Source organism: Lethenteron reissneri, chromosome 12 (genome assembly GCF_015708825.2).
Source record: "Lethenteron reissneri isolate LAM-NWPU_2019-01 chromosome 12, ASM1570882v1, whole genome shotgun sequence".
NCBI classification, from domain to species: domain Eukaryota; kingdom Metazoa; phylum Chordata; class Hyperoartia; order Petromyzontiformes; family Petromyzontidae; genus Lethenteron; species Lethenteron reissneri.
In genome coordinates, this window is record NC_083790.1 from 12,935,499 (window position 1) to 12,952,746 (window position 17,248).

Here is a 17,248-nt window from a genome sequence, read left to right on the forward strand (position 1 = left end):
TAGGGAGGCCTGAGTTCGCATCGGAGAGCTGTGTGCCACAACCGCAAAAAAACCTACACAATAGCATAAACGTATTTCCCCAACACATGTGAGTGGCACCAAAGCACGAAAGGCCGCATAGGCACGAAGTCACATGCTAAACCAATTCATAATCATACATAGTGCGCAAAGGGCAAGTTGAGTGTTTGCCACACTTAAACCCCAAACTTTGCATTCATTCATCAAACTACTGTGGTTCACAGCAAACAACAATGACATTACGTATCAGGAACTTACGTATCTGGAAGATGGGAGGGTGCTTCAGAGGTCAGAGCGCGGAGTGGACACCTCTGAGTGCCTGGGTTCGAATCCGGGCGGCCCCCGGTGATGAAACCAGTTTCTCAAGCGTAGCGAGTCGACATTGTCACCAACTTTTGCACAACAAAAAAGACAATTTTGCTCAAATCAAGCTGTGAGAAATAACACTTACCTCTAGCGCAGGTTGGAAAGTGCTGACCTCTACTGCACACCAGAGGTCACCTGTAGGGGTCTCAGGTGTAGCTCTGCTATATCAGCTTCCGTAGGCCGTGCACCGACACTAAGGGCTACGTATGTACAAGTAAGCATGTTGAACTTCTTTCACACCGTACAAATATAACCATGCTAAATCGGAAAGCTCCGATGGATTCTTCATGTTGTGGCGTGACATTGACAAAATATAAAATCGGGATACAATTGGTGGAAAATGACAAGAAATATAAACGACTCTACTACTGTATTTGAAGATCGCATCTAGAAAATAATTTTCTCATGGTCTGTAGCCTCCCAAATCGGTGCAAGTGACATGCACAACAGGGAAACATTGCGCTTATCCAAACACGGGACTTTAAAAATAACGCTGTCCATAGCCAGAGACTCGTGCAACTGCTATTGCCCGGTCCTCCACAGCAATAACCTCAGCCAAAGTAATAACCGCCATCCTATTTGCCGAGGTCAAACGTACGGAAAAGTCCCACACACCGAGACATTCTGGAAACAGCCGCATCCCTGGGAATCAATGAGAGTTGGCTGGCAGCCGTTGGGAAGAGCTCTCTTTACTCGTGCACGAAACAAACTCCACAATTGGAGAGTTTGGACGTGGACCCAGGCGGCGCGTTCATTCGCCGACGGTGCAGGAGGCTGCAAGCGGCGCCCTGCCCCCACGTGGGGGGGGGGGGGGGGGGGGTTTATTTGGTCCCCTTTTCCAACGCCGTCCGCCTCGCCCCCACGCGACGGAAAGCCGAAGGAGCCGGGGGACGCGACCCGCGTTGGCGTCCTGCACGGCGGAGTGCAGTCGAGCGACTGTGGATACGTACGGTGAGCATCGCTCGGTCGACAAGCAATGCGCCTCGACCAACAGTGGTGGAAATCATCAATGACGAAGACTATTTAGACTCAAATGTGAGACTAGTTTTAACCAAATTTGGACATCTCCATGCATATATAAAAAAAAAAGACAAAGATACTGAACAGACTGTTGGGGCAAGTGCTGTTAGCGAGCACCGATGAATGCCGGCACGGCACACGAGGGGGTGGGTGGCCAACACCACGCCCGGCCGCCTTTGTCTCACTCGTAGCGATGTTTACACACCGCACCAGTGACTCATTTGAGGGCGAGTTGACCTAGGGGAGGCCCAGCACCGGTTCAGATAATAATTGCCGGTGTTGGTGGCCGCGAGCGGGAGTTTAACTCAGGTTGCCCGGTTCCAAGTGCGGCGCGCTAAACGGCGAGACTACAACTGCCCGGCGGTCGTGCTGTTTGAGCTGTGTGTGTGTCTGCATTCACACGCACACACAGACACACACACAGACACACTCACACACACACACAGACACACTCACACAGACACACACACGCAAACCCACAGACCCACACACACACACAGACGCACACACACAGACCCACACACACAGTGTGTGCTCAGACTACAGATGCATTTGCTGAGTTTTTTCTGGGAGGTCTCTCAACCACATGTACCTCATTGCTAGCTATATGCAAATAAGGTGAGCAAAAGAAATGCTAAGTATGTCACCGTAATATGAAAAAGATGCACTTTTGGTCAACAAGCCAAAAGCCCCGGTGGATATTGATTACGGTGAAAGCTGAAACTTTTACGGAGACATTAATTGAAACTTGCGACAAAACAACTCATCCCAAGTAAGCACCGCTCTTATGCTGCGATGCCGACAATTTTGACTGGAAATACATAAAGCGGCCATCGTTGGATTCGGATGGATTAGAATGGATTAGGATGATCTAATGTGCACATCGCTTACGAATGGAGAAAAAAAGGGCCAGCTTAATAATTCCACTGCTCGCTCCGAATCTCACACCAAGCCACTGCGGTGCACGTTGTGCGTTCGAACACGACAGCCAACACAAATTCACATCAAACACAGACATCAATGCGGGGCACGTCGCTCTACTGAGACCGCATTAGCGATCCTGACACATTTAATTATTCAAACGGTCCTTAAAATTCTATTTTTGTCAACGGTCTCTGGCGAACAGCGTGAGCTTCAAAATCGGTAGCACATTGCCACAATAATAATAACAATAGTAATCATATCAATACCAATACCCGCAATTTGCTACTAATTGACGGTAACGTCACCACTGTGCCAGTGTCAGGCCAGGTAATAATAATAATATACTCGGTGACATAAAGTGACAGACAATGCCGGTCCTAAAATTATAGTCAGAATCAGAATAAGTATTTAGAATGGAGGAATCCGATGAGCTATAAAGCTCTTTTCCACAGATGTGCAGTAGGGGCACTGGGTCAGAACGTGACAACAACAAAACAACACAAACACACGACTGGGAGTGGCGTATAGGAAATGCAAGACAATCATTACAAAAATACAAATAAAATGAAACTAAACGCAGACAACCACAACAAGTGAATGCCTCTGTGACAAGAAGAACCGAACTTAAATCACGAGCATAAAACGGTGGCAATCATATTATTGGAAAGATAATATTTGCAAGGTTAACTTTGGCTGGCATATCTGCTGCGCAGAGATATAGTGGTGGTATTATAGAGCCTCGCATAAGAGGCCTGACCTTGGCTGGCAACGTCTAGCGACAAGCAACTCGAGTATTTTATTACCAGACACGACCCATTTTCCTGAGATGTGAGAAGATTTGCCAGGGACTGTAATTGAAATCCAATGCACCCCAGCAGTGCAACACAAGCTAATGGAATGTAATTTTTTACAATGCCCTCTCAAGGGCCCGACGACTATTCTTTTTGAAGACCCACCTAGTGATTTGGAATTGCTCCCTTTACACACGGAGAGGTTTATCCCGCCGCACCGCGTTTAAAAGCTGACAACACAAGCGGGGGTGCGTGGAGGGCGGCACGGGGGTGGGGGGGGGGCACGGGGAGACACGTGCGGCCAGGTACGTACAGCTCTGCTGCGTAACATCTTCCTCCAATTCATACCAAAAAACACCGCTCTTATGCACGTTTCCTATTACCCGCGCGCCCCCTCTGCGACGACGCGCGTACATTCAGTCTGTGAAAGCGGCAATACGCGCGCTAGATTCTTCCTATTAAGCGAGCCAATGACAAGGAGTCGCCCAGAAGTGGTAGCAACGCTACCCTCTTAGCTGTGTTCATCCGCTCAGATAACGGGAGTGAAATGCACGAATACACACTGGTTAACACGATTCGTGCCGAGTGTTCCACTGCATTCAACCACACAGACCAAAGAAAAGAACGCGCTGCGGTTGACTTGTGCACCAGGCCAACTGGCGAGCGACCAAGAGGCCACAGAGGTTCCATCATCAAAGGCATTCAGGCCACCAAAGCTGGAATATATTGGCGTGCTATGGCACCACGAGTGAAATGATCGCAGAGTGAGGTTCACAGGCAGGAGAGCGCTCTGAATGGAAAGTAGGCTCATTCTCCTCCAGGAGCAAACAGGCTGGATTTAATCAGGCTCCACTTAGCAGCAACAGCAGCATTAACATATGCAATGCCATCCCGCCCTGTTCCGAGTGCAGCAACGTCTCTCTCGTTCAACCTTGGGAAGAACACGCATGCTGTGCCTGCTCACCACGTGGAGACAACCCCCCCTGACTTGTCCCAGAGGCCCCTATGCCTAGCAAAGTGTTTGCTTGGCATTGACAGTTGACGCCGCAAACAGATTAGGCACAATTGGTAAGGTCTGCTAGACCACCAGACACTGCTGCCCGGCTGTTGTCAATGCCGAGAGCAAAACTATACAATAATAAATATAATAATGCAACTTGTATGGTGCCGAACATTGAACGGAGGGAGAGAGGCAATGACCACCGCTGACAAGCGATGCCGCAATGCCGAGTCTTTTTACAAATGGGGCACAGTTTTAACGTACAGGGGCGTTCATGCAAATCATAATCATAATAACGATACACATTCAAAAGCGTTTCCTCCTGCATTTCACGCCTTTACCGTTATCGCGTTGGCAGAATTACCTTGTGTTTATAGCCATTTCATTACACAGATTTACCTGTCCCATCACCCCGAGGGACATGAGCCAAAAACTGGCAGGCAGTAAATCATCCTCGTGAGCAGAGCTTTACGCAATTTCACAAATAAACTACAAGGAGGCATTGTGCGGAAATTTATATTCCGCAATGAATGCTCATGTAATCACTTAAAGTTCTCCTTTTTTAAACTGGCCGATACGCCCACAGTTCTGGCCATGTAGCCCCGCAGGTTCACTTCATTCCCTGCTTTTCATCCATGGTGGCAAAATGGGATTTACGGATAAAATTTACCTTACCCAAATGATTATTATAATCGTTATCATCATCATCATCGTCGTCGTGGTGAGCTCACAGGGCCAAGCCAGGCGGCCTTGAGGAGCTCATGACCCAGAAAAAAACACCCACCCGCAGTTGGCACAGAAGCTGCTCCTTGTGTATGTGTGGTTCGGGAACAGCCGATCACAATCTCGTAAACGTAAGAAGGGAGACCCCTCCCCCCTACCCCATGCCTAGTGGTGCAATTACAAACGTAAATGTTTACTTGCAAAATAAAAACAACCCGCGCCTGTGAGTTAAATCTTAAGAATTGCCAGTGAAGCCGCCCCCTTTTCTGTGTGTCTGGCAAGAACAGCCGGTTCCCCATGCAGTGCTGAAATCAATTGCTTGACTGTGAAAATGCAAAGCCACGTTGCATCACTCCCCCCCCACCAACACCTCATTGTCGTTTATTCAAAAAAAGGGAGTCGGTAAACTCTCGACATTTTGGAATACTATAAACTCCGGCAAGTTCTAATCCACATGCAAGCGCCATAGAGGCCAGATGTTAACGACCTCGCCTGGTATACAGGAGGTCGTGAGTTCGATCCCGATCCTGATCCCTGTTGTATATTTGGAGTTTGCGTGTCTCTCTTCCCGTGGTCGTGTGGATTTCCTCCGGGTCCTCCGGTTTTTCCTTCCACATTTATAAACACGCTTACTTGAAGCACAGAGTTAGTACTTGGCTGCCAGACATTTCCACATGATATGCCACTTTGGTGAACGGTCATTTGTGATAGCCAGGTCACTTCTGCAAAAGAGCTATCCAGTTTAAGTGGGCCTTACCTGGTAAAATAAAAACTAGCTTTAATGGTTTAACAAGCTCTGCACAAACAAACACAGGTTGACTGTTGGCTTGGCTAACAAAAGAACTTGTGTCAACCATCAAACAGGAGGGTTTTTTATGGCTTCACCCCAGGCACAACAATAAATCGGCAAAAACCTATAAATAAATAAATGTTCCACTTTTAAGTACTCAAATCTGTACACACTCGAGTGTGCATTTGGGCAGTGCTCGCTCGTTGGGTGCCCCTGGCCCAGTGAGTGGGAACTCTCCATTCGTATGGCAGAGGCCAGTCCATCTAAAAGAGTCACAAAGAGTGGAACGCACTCTGGGTAACCTTTACCGCAAGTGGAAAACTAATTTGGAAAATGACATGAACAGAATAAACTCCGCCAGTTAAAACTGCCAAAAATGTGACATGTTTAATACGCATCATTGAAAACACATGTGCAATAAAGGTCTATTTAAACACCGTTAGAATATAAGTTTGGAGCCAGGATGATGCCAGGCAAACTTAAAGACTGTCTGACTGCATATGGAATATGAGATGCCCATGCCAAGTACGGATAAAGGTTGCAACGATTATTCACGTGAACAGATTGTAACGAGCATCGCGATGAACGTTATCACGATCTGCTGCAGAACTCTTAGTGGGCTGGCCAAGCAACCCAAACGCAGGACCCTGCTGCGGCTTTCTTTGGTAAATGAAGGATTAAAACTAATACGAGAGTGCGGTTGGTTCATCCCCATAAAACAGCCACCCCCACCACTTTCCCAGATGCAATGACAAAGATCTCCTGTATAGCCTTTACAGCACGGTGCACACGGCACACGAGGGACTGGGTGGCCAAGTTTCAAGTTTCATGTATTAGGTGTAGCCCTGTGAGCCATGCGGCTCTTGAGTCGGGTGCAACCGCAACAAACAAAATATGAACACAGACCATCCCAAAGCGACGACACGCAACAGAAACATCCTGGAATAAACCAGCAAATATTCCCAAAAAAAAGTATTAAAACGCTGTGTGCAAGAATCACAAAGTGGTGTAAGCCAACAACAACAACCATAAGACAATTTAGATTAGCCATATGTTTTCGAATCACCAAAATAAAGCTATAAAAACAATGTAACAACAGTAATCATAAGAACTGTGATTTAAAATGTAACAATAAACGATATACATAACACGTACGACAAAACCTGCAGCCATAGCTGGTAGCACGACACTCCCAGTGTATGATGTGTGAGCGAGTCAGCGGCAGCGTGAGTGAGTGAATGATGTGCGAGTGAGCCAGCACACGATGAGTGAACCTGTGTATGATGAAGTGAATGGGTCAGTGGTTGTGCGAGTGTATGATCTGTGAGTAAGCGCATGATGAGTGAGTCAGTGCATGATGTGCGAGCAAGTCAGTGTATGTGTGAGAAAGAAAGTGTCGGCTCCCTCTGCTCGCTCCGTCGCCCCCCCCCCCCCCCGGCTCAGAATGTGGCCAGAACCATGCCTGGCCACCTTCCTCTCAATAGTGACAATGTTTCAATATTGTACAAGATAATTATTTGACGCCGTGTCAACCTAGGGGAGGGCCACCACCGTTGGTCGTGAGCGGGAATCGAGCTCAGGTCGCCGGGGTTCGTAGTGTGGCGTGCTCCAAACGGTGCGCCACCGCTCCCCACACGCACATATGTGTGCGTACACAGCAAGGGCTTTCACAGGGGCTGGGGGGCTAGAGAAGCAGAGCAGCAGCCCTTGGAGAAGGAAGCAAGCGAAGGCACCCGCAGCTAGGAGGCCACAAAGCAGTCTCACACCAGATGCGGGACAAACGACTTTCACTCCAGTGCCCATTACGGTGCCCATTAGGAACACACACAAGTAATTGCACGGAGTCAAACTGCACACCTGCAAAACATTACCCACACCAGCCTTTGTTCCACCGGGCTAGCTGCCTGTGACCCAATAATCCTGTACGCACAGTCACAAGGCTGAAAATACTCTGGTGTACTTAGCATTAAAATTACACGATACGGCTCATCTGTTCTTGCCTTAAAGTAAAACACTTTACATGTAATCCAAATAGAAACAAAAAACAACGATATTCAACGCACAGTATGCGTTCAACGTGGACATGCCCAGCAGTGCTGTTGAATAATCTCCCAGAATGCAACGCTCGCAAGTGTGACACCGACAGAGACGGCAACGCGGCAAAGCATCCACCGCTCGTCTGGCGGAAGGACGTGCCGCGACGGCTCTAGACAAACACCGTTCACGTTTGCCGCTTACCTTCTCGTCGAAAGTTTGACAAGAGCGGCAGAGAACAACACGAGCGGAGTTGACGGCAGCGGCGGGCGCGAGCGAACGTCGTCGTTCCGACAGCACCGGGGGAAGAAACAAAAGCAAACACACGAGAGAAACGAACGTCTTTTAGTCAACGGCAAAGCACGCCGCTCGGCCACGACTCGCACAGCTGCGACGCTCGGGGGGGGCGGCGCGAGCTCGCACCGTCGTCGCCATTCCCCTTGAACGACGCGCCGGCTGCACCGCTGCTTGTGCACAGAGGTGTTAACTTCCACCACCTCGCCTGACGTGTCACTTCACTGGCGGGGGGGGGGGGGGGGGGCGGTGTGACAGGCGTAGAAATAGCGTCACCATGGAGGCACCCGGAACACTGACACACGCTCGCCGTCAAGGGATTCATAACAACAACAGAAGATAAAGTTCGTACAGCACATGAATACGCAATTGAGCGGACGATAAAATTCCGTTTCGGATTTACTGACACGTGCAAGCCTCAATCAAACTGTCTTTAATCAGCAGTTATTAAGGCAGCAATGTCCACGTAAATTATGTATCGATGTACTGCGCTTTGCCTTTGGAGTCGTGCAATTTAACAAACCATTCTCTTGTCACAGAAGGCAAAAAGAGTGCTCATAACTTTTTCCATTTCAAACGTTCAATTTCTTTTTTGACATTCTCTGAAAAAAACACACCTTGCTCAAGCGAGCCTCAATAATACATACGGCTACATCCGCTTCGAGGTCTGGAGGGTACAAGCAAAGCGCGGGAGTAGAGGCGAGTTCGTGGCGTTTCCGTGCAGTCCCATGAGGGGGGGGGGGGGGGGGACTTTCTCCAGACGAATCTGCGAGGACGTGAACCCACAACCCTCCCCAAGGCCGTCGCGCCGTCTGCAGAGCGGCACGGAGAAACTCTCAGGCCGACTCGACGAAGTGGGGTGTGGGGGGATCGTTTCTGAAGGGGGGAGGGGTGCGATATTCCCGTCGATTACAGTTGTTGGCAACCCCAAAAGGAATTGCGCAAACGCAAGTTTAAGTTTTTTCACGCCAACGTTCAATTCGCAAAAGAAGCGCTCACACTCCGGAAGTTGGAACCGCCGCCGCCGAGAGGGCAGCCCCACCGCGCAGAATCACGCGTGGCACTCTGCGCCCCACGTTGACGCACTGGAGAAGCAATCACCATTGGGGATGCCTAAAAAAAACGGTACCTATTTTATTGACCGCAGGAGGAGTGATGGGCTTCCAGCTGGGGTTTGATCCCTCCGCCTTCTAACCGTGGGTTGAGTGATGCCACGCCTCAGCGCCACCGGACCGGACGTTATTAAGGCAAAAACTCGAAACTGTACCATGGGGAAATTACAATGGTAATGCTAACGCGTTCTGGCTACTCTTCCACTGTGATTAAATTTCAACAACTGGGAAAGCACAATTTGTCGTCGTTACATAAACACCCAATAAAAAAGGCTCGGGTCGAGAAAAGCGGTGGCCTCAAAACCGCCGAGCGATTTTTTTCCGCACAGCAGACGAGGGGACGGGTGAGCGCTGCAAGATGGACCCCCCCCCGTCACCCCCCCCAACCCCCCACCACCCCCACGAAAACCTGGGAGATGCTCCCCCCCACCCATCCGCGTTGATGTGGGCGGCACCATCCGTCCGTCCGTCTCTTTATCCGCAGTGGTTTACCGACGGATGAACGTGGAAAATTAGATTGATTAGATGAATTTGCCACCACATTTCTGTGGGGGCGACTCCTCGTATCCCCGAAAAGACGCGGGTAGAACAGGAGGAATCCTTACGAGAATAATTAGCTGCACTGTGTTTCAGGAGACATCCACCGACTACTCTCCTGCGATGAGTTTTCGGCTTGTACCGAGCGTTGTTAGAGCACCGTGCCCGACGTTCTCGCTCTTTTTCACAGATGCCCAGTAGGGGCACTGGGTCAGAACTTTACAACAACAAACTCGGCCACGGCAAGCGTTACTAGAGGCACCCGGCTGAACGAGACATCACAGAACATTAAAAGGGGTCACAGCTGAAACACCCTTCAGTGATAACATGACTGGGTCAAAGATCGTGATAACGTTAAATTTGCTATACATGTAACAATATTATTTTTTACTTACTTAACATATTCTGGGTTCTTTCGATAAAGTCACGTAGAAGGGAAATTATAAAATTACAACAATAAAATGCTCATGACAAGCAATCATCATCAGGTGTGAAAACCACACTATAATAATTTTATTATGTTTTATTTTTATTGTTTTATTACTTCCCTTCTACGTGACTTTACCGAAAGAACCAAGAAGATGAATCCCTGCAGTCACGAAAGCTTTAAATCAAAATTTAACCAAACTATTGTTTATTTTGCTAAATTAATTTATTATTTCCCTTCTACGTGACTTTACCGAAAGAACCAAGAATATGAATCCCTGCAGTCACAAAAGCTTTAAATCGAAATTTTACTTAACATACTTGTTAACACAATTACTTACAAGAACACATCTTGTGAAGTTAGCAATGCGGTTCTCACACGTGTTAAGACACTGCCCTGTACCGTAATTTCTGAATTTCACATCTGTCAGTTGTGGTAGTTAACTTGTTAAAGTTACGCTCCAGCATGAGATTAAACATTTATTGTCATACGCTTCACAGAAAATTCCATTATGGTCACGTCCAGAATGAGGTTTTCAATCCGAGGACGTTGTGTCCTGCTCGGGAATACATTGAACAACATGCTAACGGTGAGTGAGTCACTGAGCCGAGGACAACGCTTCACGGACCCCATGTCAAGTGCTCTCTGTAAGATGAGCGCTCCGTGGCGCAAAAGGAAATCCTTTCACTGGCGGTTGGAGCAGCCTATTGCACAATAACTCACCCATGCAAAGAAACAGCTTCTGAAATACTCCAATTAACTTTCATTCACACGGTATGTAACAACTTGAGAAATAAGAAGTGACAACCATGATATGCAATGCGCAAGACTGTATTCATCAGAGTGTGCTGGGAATAAATAATTTAAAGAAATGAATAAGGCATTAATAAGAGCGGCAGGGTGGCGCAGTGGTAACACTCGTGCCTCGAAGCAAAAAAGGCCTGGGTTCAATTCTGCATGGCTGCTTTAAAGCCGACGCCGCTAATGGAGCATTCGCACGAGGTGGCACCACGAGGCTATGGGCCTCCGTGTTTCGGTGACACCGTGCAGCGTGTGTGCTGCGCAAAAAACTTCCTGGATCCGTGGCGTTGAGGCCTGATTTCTCATCATGTCCAAAAACCCACTCGCCGGCCCTCACTTGCCGTGTGCGGGCCACTGCGTGCCATTTACGAAACAAGTTTAAACAGTTCTCTCCTGGCTTAGAGTAGAAAAAAACCGAAATTCAAGTGGCGAAGGCTTTATTGCATGCAGCCACTATAAAAAGTGGATTTCTGTCGTGCAAATGGCTGAGCTTATAAAAGCGCCACGGTTTAATCACGCCTGTTGCCCAGGCGCCGAGAAGCCCCCATCGACTTGCGCATTAAAACTTAAATTGCGTAAGATCAGATATGGTCCAACTCCAATTCACCCTTGTGGTTTGGATACACGCAAAACATTCTTGAGTCAGGAGAGGAATGACAGGCGGTCGGGAACGCTTGCAAGTCGCTTGCCCAACGTCAATGCCGAAAAAAGCCAACGAATAATTACTAACATAAGGGAATTATAACAACAGTAATCACGAATGTAATGTACTTGAATCATTTCGATTTAAAGCTTTCGTGATTGCAGGGATTTATATTCTTGGTTCTTTCGGTAAAGGCACGTGACTTTACCGAAAGAACCAAGAATACTTGAATAATGTCAACGTGCATAGAGAGCATGTTATTACAAGACTTGACACCGAGTCACCATCTTCTGTATTAAAATGTAGATCGATGAATTATGAGCGGCGTCTGGGACAGTGCCCATTAGAGAGTAATCTGTGTACGCTGTTCTCCCATAACGCGGTAGTAGTAGTTGCGTTCCTGAAGAACGCCGTGTTATGGAAAAAAAAATCGCGTTATAATAAATAATATATAATATAGGGTAAAGCACGGTCCGCGATAACATTGTGAGATGCGTGCGCAGGCTGAACAAAGACTGAGACGTGTGGGTAGCATCTCGAAGCATCCAGCAGCATCCCAATGCCTCGTGTGACGCTACGCCGAGACAGCCGTACAACCGCTTATTCCTCCCTCGCGCGACGTAGTTCCCTTCACTCAATCGCGTGAGATCCAATGCGCTACCCGTTACAAAAAATGCGTTCCCCAATACATTCGTCGTGTTATATCCAATTCGCGCTATGAAAACTACGCATTATAGGAGAAGGGAATGAACTGCTGTAGAGGTCAATGCAGTGCTCGTATGATACCGCTTGAGGTCACCAGGTCACGCTCACCACATTCCCACAACCCAACACTTGGCCACCTCTCCGCTCCCACACTGCGGCTAGAATCCTGCGCAGCAGTTGTGCAACATGCGCCACTGATGCATCATATCACTTAAATACAGCTCCCACCTAGATGAGATACTGGAGTGGAATGAGACATTAATGTACGACAGTGCTTCATTACGGCTTTGCAATTATGCCATCAGCTCCCTCCGTTTCTCCATCAGAAGCCATGAAAGCACGAGGGGAAGGTGCAATCATGTGGGTGTATGCCGAAATCACGTGGCACAGTGATGAAACCAACCAATTTAATAGCTGAAAGTGGAAAATTACCAATAAAGAGCGGAGCAATTGACTTATCCCATCGTGAGCAGGGCTGTTAATTCGACACCTCCAGGAGCCACAGGCTGCGTGCCCGCAACGCTGTTGCACACAATTAGTGAGTGACGGTGATTGCAGGCAATTCGTGGTCTACAATTACTGACAATTAGTCGGGCGAAGGTGGCAACCGTACTGCCTAAAATCCCGCACGTCCAATAAAGATGATCGCAAGAAACTCCGAAGACGCAGGGAGACTGAAGAAACAGCAGGAAAGTCACGTTACGTGCAATTTGTCGCTGGTCTAGAGATGCTCAGTGCATAAAATTTAGTTTTTTTTTTACTTTGCTATGGCTAAACCACTGCCAGAGAAAAACGTAAAAGAAACTTAATATTTTATTTACCAAGTAAAGCCCACTGAGCTATAAGGCTCTTTGACCTGGCCTATCACGTAAAAATTGATCGCAGCCACATTATGTTGATTCTAAATGAGGGGGAAAAAAATCAGTGGATCCCGAGAAAAATCCACACTACCACGGGGAGAGCGACACGCAAACTTCACATATATACCGGCGTCAGGGTCTGGATCGAACCCACAACCTCCTGCATACCAGGCGAGACAGTGAACATCTCGCCAGCACAACACCCCGCGAGGCTCATGGGTAGCAGGCAGGGGAAGCAAGGTTGGCAGAGGCTGGGCACAGCGTGCATAGTGCCTGCCCAGAGAACTCTCCTCTGCATTACGTTCACAGGACCCCAACAGGAAGCGGCAATTGTTGACGACGGCGGCGGCGGCAGCGGCGTGGACGCAGAGGAATGAGAGGAGCCGCTCACTGTCGGGTCGCGCAGATGCCCTTCTGGCGCATCTCTCACCGAAATAAGCACCCCGACTGTTCCAAACGCGCCGGCAAATGAGTTTGTCCACGGAGCTTTTGGTCAAATGTGTGGCTGCAAACACCGAATGCGAGAATTGCACGAATTATGAAGGTGGGGCGGGCAAAAAAAGTGACAACCCCTAAATGGAAGTGAAAATAACAAACCTAGATACTACGAGCGATGCGAGCACATCTCGCGAATTAGAAAGATTCTGATAATACTCGGCAAAGGGCCGTCTCATTGAAGGCAGATACCTAGAAAACGGAACTGGCCCAGTTCACTGGAATGCCACCCGCCTGGCTGGCACCTACATTGAGGAATCTCTCACAGGGATAAACACGAGCAGATATTGTTTGACTTGTTATTTTTTGTCGAGATTTAATTTAAAGCAGGACCTCAACCTGCTTGCTGTACTGTCTTCTACAGTGCGGCCCTCCCATACACAAATACCCCTGGCGTGCTCCACAGATGAGTTTGATTGCACAAACACAATTGTGTTTAAAGGTTAAATAAAGTTTATTCAACCTTTAAACACATTCCCATTATGCTCTCAAAATAGACCTGCGGCTGTGAAAAGACTCAATATGGCTCGGTGGGACATGATTACCGCCGAGAGCTACCGGACGTCCAACGCTCCCATCATTCTGGCAGCTTAACAACGCACGGATCAATAACAATAACCCCCACGTACAATGGCGAGCTAATCAGGAATTAGGCAGCGGAGTATTCTCGTGAAGCGGTGGACAAAGGAAGGCGATTTGCATGTGAAAACGCCGTTGATTTGTGGCTAATGCCGTAGTGGCAAGATGTTAACTACCTCGCCTGGTACGAAGGAGGTCATGGGTTCGATCCCGACCCTGACGCCTGCTGTATATTTGGAATTTGCACGTCCTCCCCGTGGTCGCGTGGATTTCTCTCCGGTTCCTCTGGTTTTTCCCTCCACATTTAGAATCAACATGCATTTAGAGGATTTGGTTGCTATACATTTCCACACGGATAAGCCACTTCGTTGAGCTATCATTTGTGATAGCCAGGTCGCTTCTGAAAAAGAGTTACATAGCTGAGTGGGCCTTAACTGGTAAACTCAAAATCAAATGAAAAAAATCACCTTCCTTACCATCCCAATATTTCTGAGTGCCAAAGTCGTCCACCGATTCCACCTACGGGGACGGTGAACGTGACTTCTACCCTTTTACTTTTAGAACCCAAAAAAAGCGCAGCAGCTCCGCGCCACATGCTGGGTGCAGCGTGCGAGGCGGCTCGGCCGCGTGGTGAATCCGCAATCGACGAGGAACGCCTAATGAGGCTTCTTGTGGGAAGGGGGGGAGAGTGGGTTTGCTCCTTCTTACGGTTGAAAAACAAATGACATTTCATGCACCGGGGCAGTCAATAACGCTTCTCTCCGGTAATCGAATGCGGGGCTAGCTATTAAGGAAGGCGCCGGCGACATCGCTCCCACGCGCTCGTGGTATTCCAGGCTCGGGAAGCGTCGCGGCAATTAACACGCCACTTAGTCCGGCCGCTGCACGGGGAAACGCTCTCCTCATCCCACAAAATTTTCACCGAGTCAAACCTTCGGAGTGCGATCGGACCCGAAAGGAACGGTGGGACCCCCACCGAGAGGTGGGCGCGCGCCACTTCATAAATTTCATTTATCCACCAAGCAAATATTCAATTGATTCTTTCACAACCTGTTACGGGACAGAAATTGGGAGGGGATCCAACGAACGCAGCCAGATTAGGATTTAACCAGGGTGAACGTCACGCGACTCATTTAATCTTGCTGAATACAGGAGCCTGAAAAGCATCGAGATTGTCAACCAAGTTGAAGCTTCCATGTTGTTATTATATTAAAATCCTGCAGCGGTCTCCCATCGTCAAAACGTGTCCATTCCACGTCGTCAACAACATCTCACACTCTCGTCAACAACGCTGCCCCCATAGAGGAAGAGGCACGTCATGCGGAGCTGTTTTGGGAAACGGACCAGAACATAGCAGGGTCTCCTATGAAGAAGGACCATTACCTGAAACGTCGCAAATTTAATAACAATAACAACGTACTGAGAGGGGGGGATGTTACGGGGGGGGGGGGGGGGGAGGAAACAAAATCAACTGAACAGCAGGGGAGTGGAGGAACACCTCCTGCTGGGAGAGGGGGAAGAGATGCCCAGAGGATGGGGGGGGGGGGGCTCCAGACGATTTGGGGCACTCACGACAACGAACAGATGACCGACTTACTCATAAAGGTTTTTTTTTGTGTGTTAGATCACGTTAATGTGTCGTTAAACCCGCCACCACCCGACACAGCCAATTAGTAACGTCTGGCACGTAAACAAAACGTGCCAATTCGTTACTCGTTCAGCACACTGGTTGTGTGTTGGAGAGTAAACCCACAACATTGACAATTTGAGTACCGTGAAGTTCCGCCTGTAATTACAGCAGCCAGCCTCATCAGGCGACAGCCAGAGGCGTGGAGACATCCTCCTTTTTATAAATAATTAGCTGTCAAGTGGTGGCGGGTTTAACGACACATTTATATTTACGCGCTCTAACCAAAAATAAACCGCAATTATGGATAACAATGGTGGAGAAAGCCTACGCGTTAAAATTGTACTTACTCCAACACACGCAATGCGTTTGCAGTAAAAGTTATTGCGGCATACCAATTATATTTTCAGCACCGATTAGATAATTGTTATAATTCTAAGAGTGCTCAACTTTTTAACTGACTTAGGGAATGCGTGTGTCAACCGCCTATCATCTGGCACAATCGCAGGGTTTATATATCATTATATATGACACGCAGATATTTGCCGACGGATGTGAAACGAGATAAGCCCATAAAGGGACATCCTACAGACCATCACTTCGAAACCAATGCAGCTGCGGGGATCAAACCGAACCCTCGTTCGGCTGCAACTACTGTCGGGTGGGGGGGACTGTTGTGACAAGTCCACTGTGGGATTTGCAAAGTCACAGCACACTGGGGGACTACACGCACCGCATGTTGACTGTCACTCCACGTAGACCCACGGGCCGCTGGCGGCTTGGCGAGACTTCCGTGTCCACTTCAGAGCGGCGGTGTCAAGTGGCTCGACACGACGGGAGGGACAAGAGAGGCGTCGACGCGTGACAACGCTCACGACCGCCCGGCGAACACCAGAAGCGCGAGCGACCGTGAAGCGACGACTTTTCCCCGGGTCTGAATGAGCGAGACCGACACGGCGAATGGCTACATATTTGATGGATCGATTTTTACTTGTTAACGCAAGTCAGACACGTTCAGACTTGAGCTGACCTTGGTGAATTATTTTTTTACATATAATTATAGGCAATAACAAGTTCGCTAAATGGCTCACCTGATAACAATGCTAGTTGCGAGATGAAGAATTTGCACCCCTACCACAGCAATGTTTAAAACCAAAAAGTACATGACTGCTCTAGTTGACTCGACGAAACCCCTGACTGAAACTCCATAAGCTGCCGTTGACTAGACTATGACTAGACTAACACTATGACTCAAATAACAAATTGCTGATGAAATTCACGTTGGCTGGGATGCACCGCATTACCGTACTTGTGTTTGTGACGAGACGCTCCTTTCCGGAAGCAACTCCAACCGCCACCCACACTCCCGTTAACCCACCGACGCTACCGTTATTCCACCCAAGCTCCCGTTAACCCACCCACGCCCCCGTTAACCCACCCACGCCCCCGTTATCCCACCCACTCTCCCGTTAACCCGCCCAGCCCCCCCCCGTTAACCCACC

General features: G+C 48.6%; 1 protein-coding gene across 7 annotated transcripts in view; it reads right to left on the reverse strand.

The window, feature by feature from the left end:
• LOC133341919 (ras GTPase-activating protein nGAP-like) overlaps positions 1 to 17,248 on the reverse strand; it is a 625,061-nt gene that overhangs the window by 323,901 nt on the left and 283,912 nt on the right. The window contains exon 1 of one of the 7 annotated variants that reach the window (XM_061550757.1): positions 8,090 to 8,161. The exons of the other annotated variants lie outside the window; for them this stretch is intronic. The gene's annotated coding sequence lies outside the window, so the exon portion shown is untranslated. Of the gene's footprint in view, positions 1 to 8,089; positions 8,162 to 17,248 lie in introns of those variants that run through there. 7 annotated transcript variants of the gene reach the window in all.